Source organism: Gopherus flavomarginatus, chromosome 7 (assembly GCF_025201925.1).
Source record: "Gopherus flavomarginatus isolate rGopFla2 chromosome 7, rGopFla2.mat.asm, whole genome shotgun sequence".
Lineage (NCBI taxonomy): Eukaryota > Metazoa > Chordata > Testudines > Testudinidae > Gopherus > Gopherus flavomarginatus.
In genome coordinates, this window is record NC_066623.1 from 12,353,358 (window position 1) to 12,367,336 (window position 13,979).

Genomic DNA, 13,979 nt, shown 5'->3' on the forward strand with positions numbered 1-13,979 from the left:
CACAACATTCGCCAAAATTTAGGATAAAGAAATTGAACATCTCACCACATAAGAGGGCAATTGAGTTCCTTTATGTAGTTGTTAATGCTTAGATTTACATATTGCATCTTTTGTTATGAATTACTATATTGAACCTTGGAAAAATAATTTTGAAACAATGGTTTTTATTATACCATTTACCAATTAAGAGTGAGTGTGTGTAAAATTCACTAGCTGTTTAGACTAGAGATGCCTGTTTTAACGGATGAAAAATGATGCTAAAAGAGAAACATAAGCATTGTCCACTGTACACAAGGGCTAGGTCTGGCCATTGTTAGGGCCTCTTGCGTTCAGCTCTAAATTCACTCTCACTTTATAATAAAAAGAAAAAAATGCACTAATGACCGATTCTAAAAATCACATCTATCTTTACACCCATCAGCCCTAACAGTGCAGCCTTCTAAAATGGCTGTAATAGAAATTTCCTGAGACCCCATAACAGCTGGAAATGTATTTCAATGTATTTAATAAAAGACCATTTGAGTGACCTTAAAGTTTGTGTCTTGGACATAGATCCTGACACAGACATCGTTACATAAACGACTACGGTATTTCCTACAAGAACAATGTCTTGGAGCACTGATTAGACATTTATTTTTTCAGGTGTTTTTAACAACTGGATTTTCTTTGTATCATTAAAATTAATCACAATATCTCTCTGCCTCTGACACCTCAGAGCCTTTTGCAAAACAACCTTTAAAACAACTTTGCCACATGTTGGGAATTTTGGTTTGTTGGTTTGTTTTTTAATTTGGAAGAAATAAAAAATAGTGCTATGAATGTGGCTTTCTTTTTGAATTAATAAGACCAAATTCACCACTGACTTAAGGGAATCCAACTCTGGTGACTTCAGGGCAGTTATGCCCACTTTCCCCATCCGTGAAACACTTTTGCCAGGGCACGTCACGGCAGAATCTCTGACACACAGATCCTGTTGCCAAAGGGTGCCTATAAGTAGCTGCAAGTGAGAGTCAAAGAAATAGGCTGTGGTGTAGCATGTAGCTGAACTGTACCAGCCAGCAGCCTGCTGGGGCAAGCAGACAGTCTGGCTTCACTTGGCAAGAAGATCAAGGACGTCAGGGTAGGAGGAATACAGAAGACTATCATGGGAACAGGGAGGGAAGTTTGCCCAAGAAGGGAGGCAAAGAGGAAAAATCTGGAGGGAAAGTTTGGGAGTTCCTGGACCGTCTCAAGCATTAATTAATCATTAACTGCCTGTCTGAAATGAGAACTAGGCATAAATCATGATCCAGCTTAGTCACATAGCTGAAAACTAGTAAATACAAAATTATTTTACAAGCTTTGTCATGAAGCAGGTAGTGTTGTTACATACACAGCACACCAGACACAAACCCACAAAAGTGAGACAATTAAAAGTTCAGCCACCTACCCGTACACATCTTCTACTCCTCCATGCACCAGCCTATCCCTAACCATTACACCGTGGCTGTAACCCACAGCCCATGCACTGCAACCTTAACTCTCTCTCCCTCAACCAGCCCTTCTGTATCCCTCTTGTTCCCAAACTACCCATGCCAAAGACTGTTATCTGTGGATGTTTGGTGGCATAGTGTGTTGTTTTGGGAAAAAGTTTGATAAAAGAGGTGTCCTCATATGGGCAGAGTTAAGGTTAAAGTGTGTGATCTGAGAGTTATGGTCTTTGTATTAATGGTAAAGAAGGTGTCTGTGTGAGAAGAGGGCATGCAATATTAGGTGGCTTAACTTATTTCCTCACTTTTGTGGGTTTGCATCAGGTAGGTGGTGTGTAGCAAACCCCTTAACTACTTTTATAATGGGTTATTTTGTGTATATTTTCTAATTTTTTTTAAGTTCAAGAGTGGAGGTGACAAGTTATGTTGGAAGCAGCTATACATAAAACTTCTACAGGGTAGTATACAGTTAGACAGACTGTAGCTGATGATGAGACGATTGTATTCATTAGCAACTGTTGGCGCATCAACTTTCAGCCAAGAATAACAACAGCTAAAAAAATGACCCAAAATCCAATTTGATTTTTTTTGAAGGATAAGTTGCACCAGAGTTATTCAGGTTTGCTCCTGTCTACCAAATACTGTGTAAATAGACAAATATCGGTTAACAATGAAATGTTTGAGCCTGCCAAGGACAAATTTCAGCCAGAGCATAATTTCAAAGGCTTTTCTATTTAATTTTATAAAGCGAACCCAAATAAAAAAGTACACAGAAAAGTCAAACGGCACAAAAGTTATCCTTGTGTGACATCTTACCCCAATAGGCTGCCTACTGTTAGAGAAAATCTGAAAGTTATGCCCCACTTTAAACCCATGTTTGAATGCAGCCCAGATTATGGCATAGCTACCAAGAGCCACCATAATTAATATTATTCCTAATGTCTCTTCTCCCCCACCCCCTCCATTTCCATGTAATGTCTTCCTCAGAAATAGTAACTGTGTTAAGGGCTCAGGTGGTTCACAGGGCCTCTTGTGGTCTCTCTGCACAAGGGATGAATCTCAAAGTAACTGAATATTGGATAGCATGTGTCTGTTATTTGCAGTCCCAGGTATATTGCCTGATCTTGCAGCAAGCTCTGTACCTGCAGAGCTCCCATGACTTCATCAGGTGTTCCGCAAAAGGAGGACTTAAGGACTGGGCTTGTAGTTTAGTCTGTGCCAATGGGAAACTGCAAAATTGTGTGTTATGCGTTTAAGGAGTGATCTTGTGCATCTGCCAGTCCCAGGGACATCGATGGGAGTTGGGGGTGCTCAGTGTCTTGCAAGGCTAGGCCCTTAATTCTGCAGAATCACCCCTTTGATAGCTTTGTTGTCATATTAGTATTTGTTCAGTAATACAGGTGTGCAAGGCAACTTACTACATTCTGAGCACACGAAGGCTGCAGGACAAGGCCTTTCATTTTCATCCTGGAACTGAGTCATTTATCTAATATGTAATAAAGGCATTGAAGTCCCAGTACAGTAGGTGATATATCCCTGGCTCCTTTCCTTAGCACCTTTCATTCACATTGTGGAGGGAAGTCCAGCTGCAAAAGGGAGTCCAGATCAAAAAGCTTCTAGAGCATTTGATGTCAGTGAGGATTTGAAATATAAAATGGTCTAAATAAGCTAGACAATTTTACTGGAAAAAACATAAATGCCAAGAAATTGGGCATTTTTATCATTTTGATTATTGTGCCCAGCAGATACTTCCAGATATTTCAGTGGTAATAGTTTGCTGTGTTCATAGTTAAAAGAGAGATTTTCATTCATGTGAACGCCATTTGTAAAAGGAAGATTTTTGTGTAAACAGAGTGATCAATACAGGTCAATCACTGTGGAATTTGAATGAAAAGAAGTTTAAATGTCATATGAAGTAATATTAGTAATAAGTCATATGAAGTAATAAAGTGCACACGTATTGGTAAGTAACAGTTGGCCACTGCTGGCTACTTCTGAGCCTACATTCAGCCAAAGGGCTTAGAAACTGTTGCTACAAACTCCCTGACTATTAGCATTTTAGAACAGGTTTTTTTCAATAAGCCAAAGCCTGTGAAATTACAGGATGAGAGAAAATAAAATCATCGCCTGAAATTTTGCCTCCTCCCTCAACCTTTTCCTTTATTGCAGCAGCATCCACATCAAGCCACTTGATCAGACCATACATGCCCCCAACTAACTTTGAGTGTGTGTGTTTGTGTGTGTGTGTGTGTGTGTGTGTGCGCACGCAATATTAACGTACTCGACTGTACCCATGTCTAGAACTCACATGATGCATGTAGCAAAATGTATCTCCTGATCGCGGATTATTGTAGTGCTTTATCCTTCCCGGATAGCCCATTCCCTTTGTTAGTCCTCCCTGTGTCACAGCTAATGTAAAGACTTAAGGTTCTGACCACCCTCAATTCCCCTGGGAGGTTCTTGACACTCTGTAGGCTTCATGGAACAGGGTGCTGGCTCTTTGTCTACAGGGCACCCTGCATGCCTGAGCACTAGCATGATAAATGTGTGATGAGTTGCACTGTGGTTCCACAGTAAATACTACCTGACTTCTTCTTTTTCTCTGTTACATTCAGAAATATCCAGGGGCCCTAATAGCCCCAACCATAAACCAACCCCCTTATTAACAGGCTATTGTAATAAAGGAGGTAGCCTGTCAATGATGTAGGCCTGTTCTAACCTGCTCCGAGGTCCATATGGAGCCACAGTCTATGCCAGCTTAGTGGCACATGTAGCCCGTATGGACCTGTGGGTATAGGCCACTGAATTTTGCAGCACATTGATCAACCATGTGGCAGCCTGACTGCAAACCAGGAGCTAGCTCTCAAGAGGTTAATAAAATCAAAGATAGCTAGCTAAGGAGAGGGAGCAGCTATGACTTGTCAGTAAGAATTAGTGGCCCAAAAGAGCCTGCAGATTAGGCAATCAAATTAATCCAAAAGACTCAATCATTCCAAAGAAAAATGTGTTTTGGCAACAGATGGCCTATGACCAGGCTGCACTGTGATGCTGTTTCTTTTTCAACTTTTTTTTTTCTCTTTGCCTCCTTCTTTCATAAACATTGACATTTTAACCATCTCAAACCTCAACCGCATTGCGTGTGCAGGACATTCTAAAAGGACTATAGAAATAAAGAGAAACAGGAGGCCTCTAAAGCAAGACACTGTATATCCCAATAAGTGTCAACAGTCCTTCAGGCTGGAAGCTCAGCTCCAACGTCAGAAATGTACTTAACGTTCAACTTCCAAGGCCCCAAAAGGTCAGGTCTCTAGAACCTAAAAGGTGCAGTAGCAAATATCCCTCCTGTGGTAGTCTAGGGTTTTCTTCAGGAATAGGACCAAACCTATAAGAGGGTCATTAAACATTAATCAAAGAAAATACAGAAAAGGTTTAATTTCAGCCGTTTGGAACATGCCCACGCTTTTAAAAAAAAAAAATCCACCTATTATAGTATACTGAAATAGACGCATTGTTAGAAGACAGGTCAGAACCAGTGTAGTTTTTGAAAACAAACCCAACAACAATAGGCTCTATCATAATAGAATCTCCCCCGCACTTCCCCCACAGTGCTCCAGGAAAGAGAGAGAATTGAAACCATGTTCCACAGTAAGAAAAGCTACACAAACAGCCTTGCGAGACTGTGCAGGTTTTCTTCCCTGGAATCTGAGCTGAATGAAGCCTCTTTGCCTGAGTCTGTCTCAGACTTGCCCTGTCCTGTGCAAAAAGTTTGGACAACATCTGTCTTGACAGAATCCCAGAAGAGAAATATCTCTCCATTGTACCTGAGAGGAGTCCTCACTGAACTCTCTCTTTATAATGGGCTGAACCAAAATCCCAGCTTCAAATTGCCCTGAAGCAATGGAAGATTTGGATGTGAACTCTGCAGCTTGGGCATTTCTTCATAGGATTTTTTAAGGCAGAAGGTCTTACATTTAAATCTCTGCTACCTCACCTATCTATTTAGTGTTCTATGGGGTGTTCCTATTACTTCTCATCTCTAGGTGGCAGCAGTCTTTAAAAACTAACACGCTCCTCATGTTTTTCGCTAAGTGCTGACTAATGAGGTACTTTCCCCTGACTCTGGCTGACCTTTACTTCAGCCAACAGTCAAAGCACTGAAAATAATTTTAAATGGTTTTCAAGGATATTTTTTGTGAACAAAACCCTTGCTGCTTATGTACACAACCTTTTTCACAAGAATTAACAAAAAGTCAGAGCACATGGATTAAAAGGCAAGATCAACACCCCCTTTAGATCCAAGGCCGTCTTTAGAAAGGCTAAGAGCTTGTTTTGCAAAAATCATCCAAGTAGATTTGCTAATCCAGAACATTTTTTTGGATTATTATGACTTTAATGTTTCCTCTGCAAAAACATTTGGACACAAAAGGGCACGTTAATTATGCAAATTTTAGTTGCTGTACTCAAATCATCTTTGCATTTTGTCTGTGTCCCTGGCAGACGATGGGGACCTGGGGAGCCCCCTCTTTCCCTCCATATTAATCTCCATCTCCTATCCAGGGCTGACTCAGATGGTGCTGTCAAACCTACAGCTGCAGGAGACCTCAGAGTCATGGGGACAGGTTGAAATACCAGTGTGATGTTGCCTGCTTATATTACAGCACCATGTGGAGTATGAACTGCTTCATGCCGATGGAGCTTTGCTGTGATAAATACTTGAGCCTATTGGGGAACCAGGATGTCTCTCCTGCCTCCTCTGCCTCTAGCATGGGCACATTACAGCTTCCCTCCCCATCCTGTGTAATAGGAAGCTTTGGTTTACTGCTCTGCGCAGTCCAAACTCTCTCCATAAAAGCACACACCGGCTCTGCCCTGACCGAGAAGTTTGACGAAAGCTTGGGGCAAAAGGTCGCACACTGACCCTTTTGAGGGGAACCCTAGTGAATAGGATCAGCATATTCCCTATCTTTGCTTCACCCAGGCCTTCCTTGACCCATGCCTGACAATCTTGCTCTTTAACATGTCAGAAAGTCATCATGGAGTAGTCCTGTAGAGATGACTGGGTCCAGGGTGAGAAATCAAGTCTAGGAAACTGGAGCCCAACCCCAGGCTGCAGTCCAGCAAAGCAGAGTTTCATCACTAGGCCATCCAGCCATCAGCCTGACTCAACCTCAGTCCTGACATGTAAGCACCAAGCACCAGACTGAAAGATGGGAGGTCATATCAAGCTGTATTTTATTGACAACCGAGCTAGATGCAATATTATTCTTTTTCTGTGGCTGGAGGCGAGGAGGTGTCTAAGGCTTTGTCTACACAACAAGGCTTTTAGCGACACAGCTTTGCTGCCACAGTCATGCCGCTAAAAGGTGCAGAGTGTAGCTGCTGTTTGTTTTCAGGAGAGCACTCTCCTGCGGTCAAAAAACTACCACACCCCAGGAGTGGCCGCTCCTGAGAGCGCTCCTGCCAACAAAGCGCTGTTCTCACCAGTGCTTTTCATTGGTAAAACTTTTGTCGTTCTGAACGACAAAAGTTTTGCTGACAAAGTGCCAGTGTAGACAAAGCCTAAGTCTCTCTACTCCACTGTCTGCTCAAGGATTCCATGTTGTGCTGCTGACGCGCTTTCTAGCTGAGGGTGCCAGATCACTCACTTCTGTGGAAGCAGCCACAAGAGGGGACGAGGAGAAAGAAAACAGGGACGTTCACCTAATGGATCTTATCCCAGATTCTCCCATTAAGGACTGGGCTTTGAGCCCTCTGGAATGGCCAGGGAATTTTCTCTCTAGAACGTGCATATCCCCAACATCAGCTGGAGGTGCAGGACCATCTGCTTAGAGGCCTTGCACCTCCAGCACCTGCTCCCAGGCCCCTGGTGGTGCAGTTCCAGTGATGCCACATGGCTGTAGCTTCTGCTTCCTGCTGCTACCCACAAAGCCCCTGAGGAATCAGCCTCAGGCTGTGGTAGTGTTTTTGTAGATTTCTCCTGGTGTTGGTGGGGCACAACAAACATCTAGTCCCACCCCCAGCCCACTTCCTCCCTATACCCTAATCCCCAGACTCCCCAAGGGCTTCTTGCAGTTCAGGAGATGGGGGATAGTACCATTAAAGTGGCTGACCATCCCCCCACCCAACCTCTACTTCTTCTGGAGTCCTTCAAGGCTGGTCATGAGCTAACCAGAGTAGACATTGCATGGAGATGTATAGTGCTCCCCACCCCCCACACCAAGAGAGCTGACAGCAAGATTCTAGTTCTTGGTGCTGATGCTGTGTGTGTGTGTTGGGGGGAGGGGGGAAGAGGGTTTATCAGAATCACCCAAACAATTTGGACTGTGTTGACATGAAACAGCTTAAAGCTCTATAAGCTGCAGCTGAGCCTGAAAGGACAACATCACTCCTTGCAACAGACCCAGATGAAATTTTCTAAGGAGAGAAACAGCCCTTTGTCCTGAGACTGAAATAAGTCACTGGATGACTCAGAGTGACTGAATCAAAAACGTGTTAAAGAATTGCTGAGCCATTAGAATGGAAAGCTCTTTAAAACGTGGAGACTCAGGTTAATGGATCACGCCATTGCCGGCTGCCCGGGGGTCACCTATAGCACCAGAAAAGAGAGAGAAAAGACCCTTTAAAAGCCATCAGTTGTCAGTGCATTTACACACTGCCTAGAATTCTTGTTGTTTTTACTCATGTGATGAATGTGCCCTTTCCCACCATTCTCAATCATGCAGCTTTATAGTAGGATTCTTTGCTTATACGTTATTAGCTGTCATAAGCTCAGAAGGTTTGGACTTGGTTATCATCAGCAGAAGTGACCTCCAAGGAGTAACCCACATTACTGCAGAAAGTGGAGTTGGAGGGAGCACTTTATACTGGACCAGTGTCTCATCATGGGTTACAGGCACTTTGCTATTGTCAATGCCATGTCTAAGGCACAATATAGTGAATCATAAAGGTCCTGACCACTTTGGGTCATTAAAGATCCCACCGCACTTTTCACAATTGCCTTGGCCAAATTCCCACATGGATGATGACATTTCACCTGCTTCGAGAAAAAGAAGACAATATTTGTCCATCACTTTAATTGGATAAAGTATTCACTTCCTGGCAATAAACTGGCGTAGTGTTGCTGGGCCCGTTATAATGGTATCTGCATTTTACCACAGAGGTGGCTGGATTTCAGCAGCGAGTGAAGTGAACCCTAAATGGATAGAGCTTCTGTAAAGTGCTTAGAGGTTTGTGAAAGGTGGTAAATAAAGCTATACAACAACAACAATACTACTACTACTACTAAAAATAATAATAAATTAATAATCTATCACTTTAATGTATAAATGGATGATGAATGTCATCCCTATAAGAATCAGGCACGATGATGGAGCCAAACAGGAAAAAGAAAGCTTTGATTTGTTATTGACAAGGCTAGTAGCACTGTCCATTATTAAGGTAACCTGACATTTTCCATTGTAAGAACCAGTTTTCAGTTGCTTATAACTTTGGCAGATTTTAACCATTTGGGCTCAAATTTTCCATGCCGGTGTCTGTTTCAGCCTGAAATTTTTTTGTAAAGTTTTAGTGGTTCTGCCATTTCTGACAATCAGTCTAGGGAAAATGTTATTTTGCAGTTTAAAAAAATCTGGCAACCTTTTAAAAAAATGCTCTAGTACCCACATGCTTTGGCATAGGGACTTGAAATTGGGCATCTCGGTAGCCTTTTGTGTCAAAGATTAGCCTCTTGCGGTGCCTGTAAAAATCCACCCATATTTGCCTAAGTTATAAGTATTTGACAAATTGCAATATTCTTAGATTTTAGCAGCTAGATTTTGTGCTCACTAGACAACATGCTCCTCCAGCTTGGAACAGAAATCAGGCTTCCTGAGTCTCATCATGCCTCTGCTGTCAGCAAGTATCTATGAAACCCACTGGTGAAGTGTATGTTACCTTCCTCTATAGTGCTGGTCCACATAGAGAACATTAGCTTACTACTGCTATCAGTTACTCTATAGATGAAGTGGCAGAGGGTTGTGTGGTGGATCTAAAGGTTCCAACACTGCTACTGACACACGTAGGTGCAAAATGAAGCCACATGATGGACTGTATGGTTTTTCACTTTGCTTTTTTAAAATCTTAGGAAATTATACACAACAAACGCTGTTAAAATAACATTATTAATATCATGAAGTCAGGCGCTCAAATATTCGGAGATGCCGGAATTAAGGTTGCTGTTGATTTCAGTGGGAGTTAGGCACCTAAATACCTTTGAGGACCTGGGTGTTAGGAACCTAAGTCTCTAGGATTTGGGTTCGTAAGTGCCTAAGTCACTTTTGAAAATGGGACTTAGCTGCCTAAGTCACTTAGGCAGGAAATATTAAGTGGACCAATGCCTAAATGCCTTTAAAAATCTGGGCCTTATATGCTATAATGATAAGCACCATAGAAAAGGCAGTGAGGAAATTAATCATTCTGTATTTACAGTGGGTTTTGAATAGTGACCCATAAGAAAAGCCAAAGCTCACACATGTAACAATGAGGAGAAAACAAAGTACTGAATAGCTGCTTATTAACTTATCATTGACCAGTCTATGCAGTGAATGAGGCAGGATCCATGGGGAAAAACCAGTATGTGTACAAGAAACCTTCATTCTGGCATGTCTTACTTTTCAGTGCTTGACTTTGTAACCTTTGTGTTTCTTTAATGTAGTTATTTTGTGTGTAATCAGCAATTCTGGAAAATGGGCTACAGCAGCACACATTCAGTACAGCTGAGGCAAGATACCTGAAACTCAGGTGTGGAGAACACTGGAAGGCAGTGTTAATAAAAGTTACCCTAGGGCTGAGAGGAGGACATCAAAGCCAGGCATCAGTTTGGAGCATGATATGGTGGCAAAAGAAGAGCAAATGCAATACTGGGCAGCATACACCAACTCATTGCATTATGAAGTAGCTGGGGTACAGTAATATTCTCACTCCGTATGACTGTGGGGAGTGGAAAACGACTCCCCGTTTCTCCCACCCTCCTCCTCCCAGTTCTAGTTATCTCACTACCAAAAGCTTTAACAAACTGCAAGACTTGGAGAAGCGCAGCAAAGGTTATCAAGGAGCCAGAAAATAGGGTTAAAAATTATGGGCTTGATCTTGCACCAGAGAAGTGAGTGAGAGTTAAACCATTTACTTCAAAATGGGAGTTGAATTAGATTCTGCTTTCAATTATATCTATTTAAATTTGGTGTAAATCAATTGACAGCAGTGTAACAGGGAGCAGATCTGAACCAATAGTTACAGCCTGGCTAAGTGATGACTAAGGGGAGACAAGACAAAAATTTCCTAAGAGGAGGATGAAAAATGTCATGGTGCAGTGATCTCCCAAGACAAGTGATGGATGCTCCAGCTATTGGGACATTTAAAACTAGACAGGCTAAAGCACTTTCAAATATACTTTTGGAACTATCCTTCTCTGGCCAAAGGGTGGCTTAAATGCAACCAAATATGTTTCTTTTCCCATCTTTAATTTCTATGATTCGGTGAGGAAAGTACATGACATTTTGGAATATTAGAATTTTTAAAGTAACAATCTTAAAATATATATGTAGTAAAGTTGGTTGAGTGACACCGTGATGCGATATCTTCACGTCATATAGAGGTAAGATAAGCATAATTGTGTAACTGTGAATGAACGGGAACCTTAAATTCACCAAGCACACCATACACTTATGAATTCTAGGCTTTTCCTGTTATTTTAGTCTTCAGTAATTATTTAAACATATTTTATTGAGAAGTTTGAACTATTGTTAATTACATGCAGGCTTCTATACAAGGAGTTGTGCTCTAAAGTAATATGCATGTTAACAGTAGTTAGCGTTACAGTCAGAACTGCCCATATTTTGACACATGTGAGACTAACAGTGATCTCACCTGGCTCTGCTGGGCCTGTAACAGCAGCGAAATCACAGCACTCAAGGTTGTGTGGCTACTTTTTTGCCCTATACCATGGTCATTTTATTCAGCCAGCTGAGGAAAATCTTTTCTTCAATAAACTGGTCTACTCCTTACCCTTTCACACATGCATAACCCCCATTTGCACAGTAGGACTAATGCCCATGCATCGAGGCTAGGTACCGTACCCCAATAATTGCTTCTATTTACAGCGTATCAGAAAAGTTTATACATTTCAAACTTTCAATGAAAAGCAAGACCTTGGTCACATTTTGGTTTCCATTTTCCAGCCAGCTTTACTCGTACTGTATATGTGCCTATATACGTTCAGCCCTAGCTAGTCATTGAGGGCTTGCCCCGCGCCCTTGGAAGACAATAGAAAGCGTCTTTTTTATTTCAATGGGGCCAGACCATGGTAGAGCAGTCTGATTTCTGGTTCATTAGTTCAAGGTAAGTCAGTCCCTGGTACCACCCTAAGGAAATCTAATATTGTGTGGAATATACACAGGATTCTCATATATAGTTAACCATTATTTTACTGTTTTTCTGTTTACGTCCCACCTGTTTACATGGGGGCATGCTACTAATGATGCAGGGCTCTACTGGTGTTGGGCCAGACCCCCAGCTAGAGGGTGTCAATCGATGGAGCTGATCGAATCGATTTATATCAGATGAGAACCTAGCCCAATGTCTACAAGGACTCTGTGAATTCTGTGGTATATGTACTATGTAAAGTGATATGCTGTCTGGATTTTCTTTCCCTTTCAATAGCATGAAGTTAAAAATCCCATTAACTCAGTCTTCCTACCCAGCAGGCAGATCCTGTAGTGTAATCTGTCTCTGAAAAAGATACCACTTTGTATTTGTTTGCATGATTTCACTTCATAAATCACATTTTATAAGTAACTCCCATGCAGCCAAATTGCATTTGCAAGCAACAAGAACCCGCAAATTTAAATGACACCCTTCTCAAATGGCTTGGTGCACAGCTTGTTGTAATAATGGTTAATGGCAGTGCGCATAAAAACCTGGGTGAAATGTGACCATCAATAAAATTTACAAAGTCTAAAATTGTCACAACGTGGCACCTCCACATATCTATTATAAACAGTACATGGGTGGCTAGGGCTGTATTACATTTCAGTGCTCTGATGATGTGAAGGAAAAAAAAGTGTTTTTGACAAAGAAACGACTACGAAGGGGGATTTCATTGAGATGCTGTATCAACACAACTGAAATGCAAAAGGTGACATATAAATTAATACTAAGCCAGCTGTTGATTTTTCAGGCATGTTACAAAAAGGTAAGGTTGGGAAATATTAACATGATAAGGAATGGTTTTATACCCTGTGTCCTGTAAAATTCATGATCAGAGAGACGAATGCATTGCAAGAGAAGACATACTAGCTATCTTAGGGATTTGTACTGCCACGTATCACCATAGCACGTGAGTTTCTCCCATGTTAATTAGATTGCAGTAGCAAAGTTCTCAGTGGCCCTCAAGAACTCTGTTGTTCTTTTCTGGGTTACAGAAATGCCAGTTTGCAGGCATTTTTGGATGTGGTGATGGAAGGCAGGTGGATGTTGTGATGCCATTCTGGCTATGGTGGAAAAGTTTTATCAAAGTGGAAGGCTTTGCAGTATTTCCTGAAGGTGTTCACAGACTCCAGACTGGTCCAATTTCCTCTGTAAGGTTGTTTCCGTAGTCAGATCATCTCGATTATATCCAGTTTGCAGATTTTGTTCATCCTCCTGTGGTGAGATCCTAGCTGAGACAGGTTATTCATTTGCAACTGTCAGCTTCCAGAAGATGGCATCTTAGTACACAAATTGTACATTGCAGTCAAAGTGGAGTGAAATATTGCATGGATTAAAAGATACATCCCCCTGGCTTCCAGGGTGAACTCAAAGTTCCTGGTTCAAGAACAACAATGACAAGACATGTAGAAGAGCTAAGTCACATGAGGCCTGTCAAGGTTTCTTTCCCCACTCTGAACTTATGGGTACAAATGTGGGGACCTACATGGACACTTCTAAGCTTAATTACTAGCTTAGATCTGGTATACACTGCCACCACCCAGAATTCCAGTGTCTGGGGCACTCTCTGTCCCCCCAAAACTTCGTCCCCTCCCTGGGTTGCCTTGAGGGACTTTACCAATTCCCTGGTGAACACAGATCCAAACCCCTTGGATCTTAAAACAAGGAGAAATTTACCATCCCCCTCCTTTCCCCCCACCAAACCCTGGTGAGTCCAGATCCAAGCCCCTTGGATCTTAAAACAAGGAAAAATCAATCAGGTTCTTAAAAAGAAAGCTTTTAATTAAAGAAAGAAAAGATAAAAATTATCTCTGTAAAATCAGGATGGAAAATACTTTACAGGGTAATCAGATTTCTATAGACCAGAGGGGCCCCCACTAGCCTTAGGTTCAAAGTTATGGCAAACAGAGGTAAAATCCTTCCAGCAAAAAGAAACATTTACAAGTTGAGAAAACAAACATAAGACTAACACGCCTTGCCTGGCTAATTACTTACAAGTTTGAAACATGAGAGACTGATTCAGAAAGATTTGGAGAGCCTGGATTGATG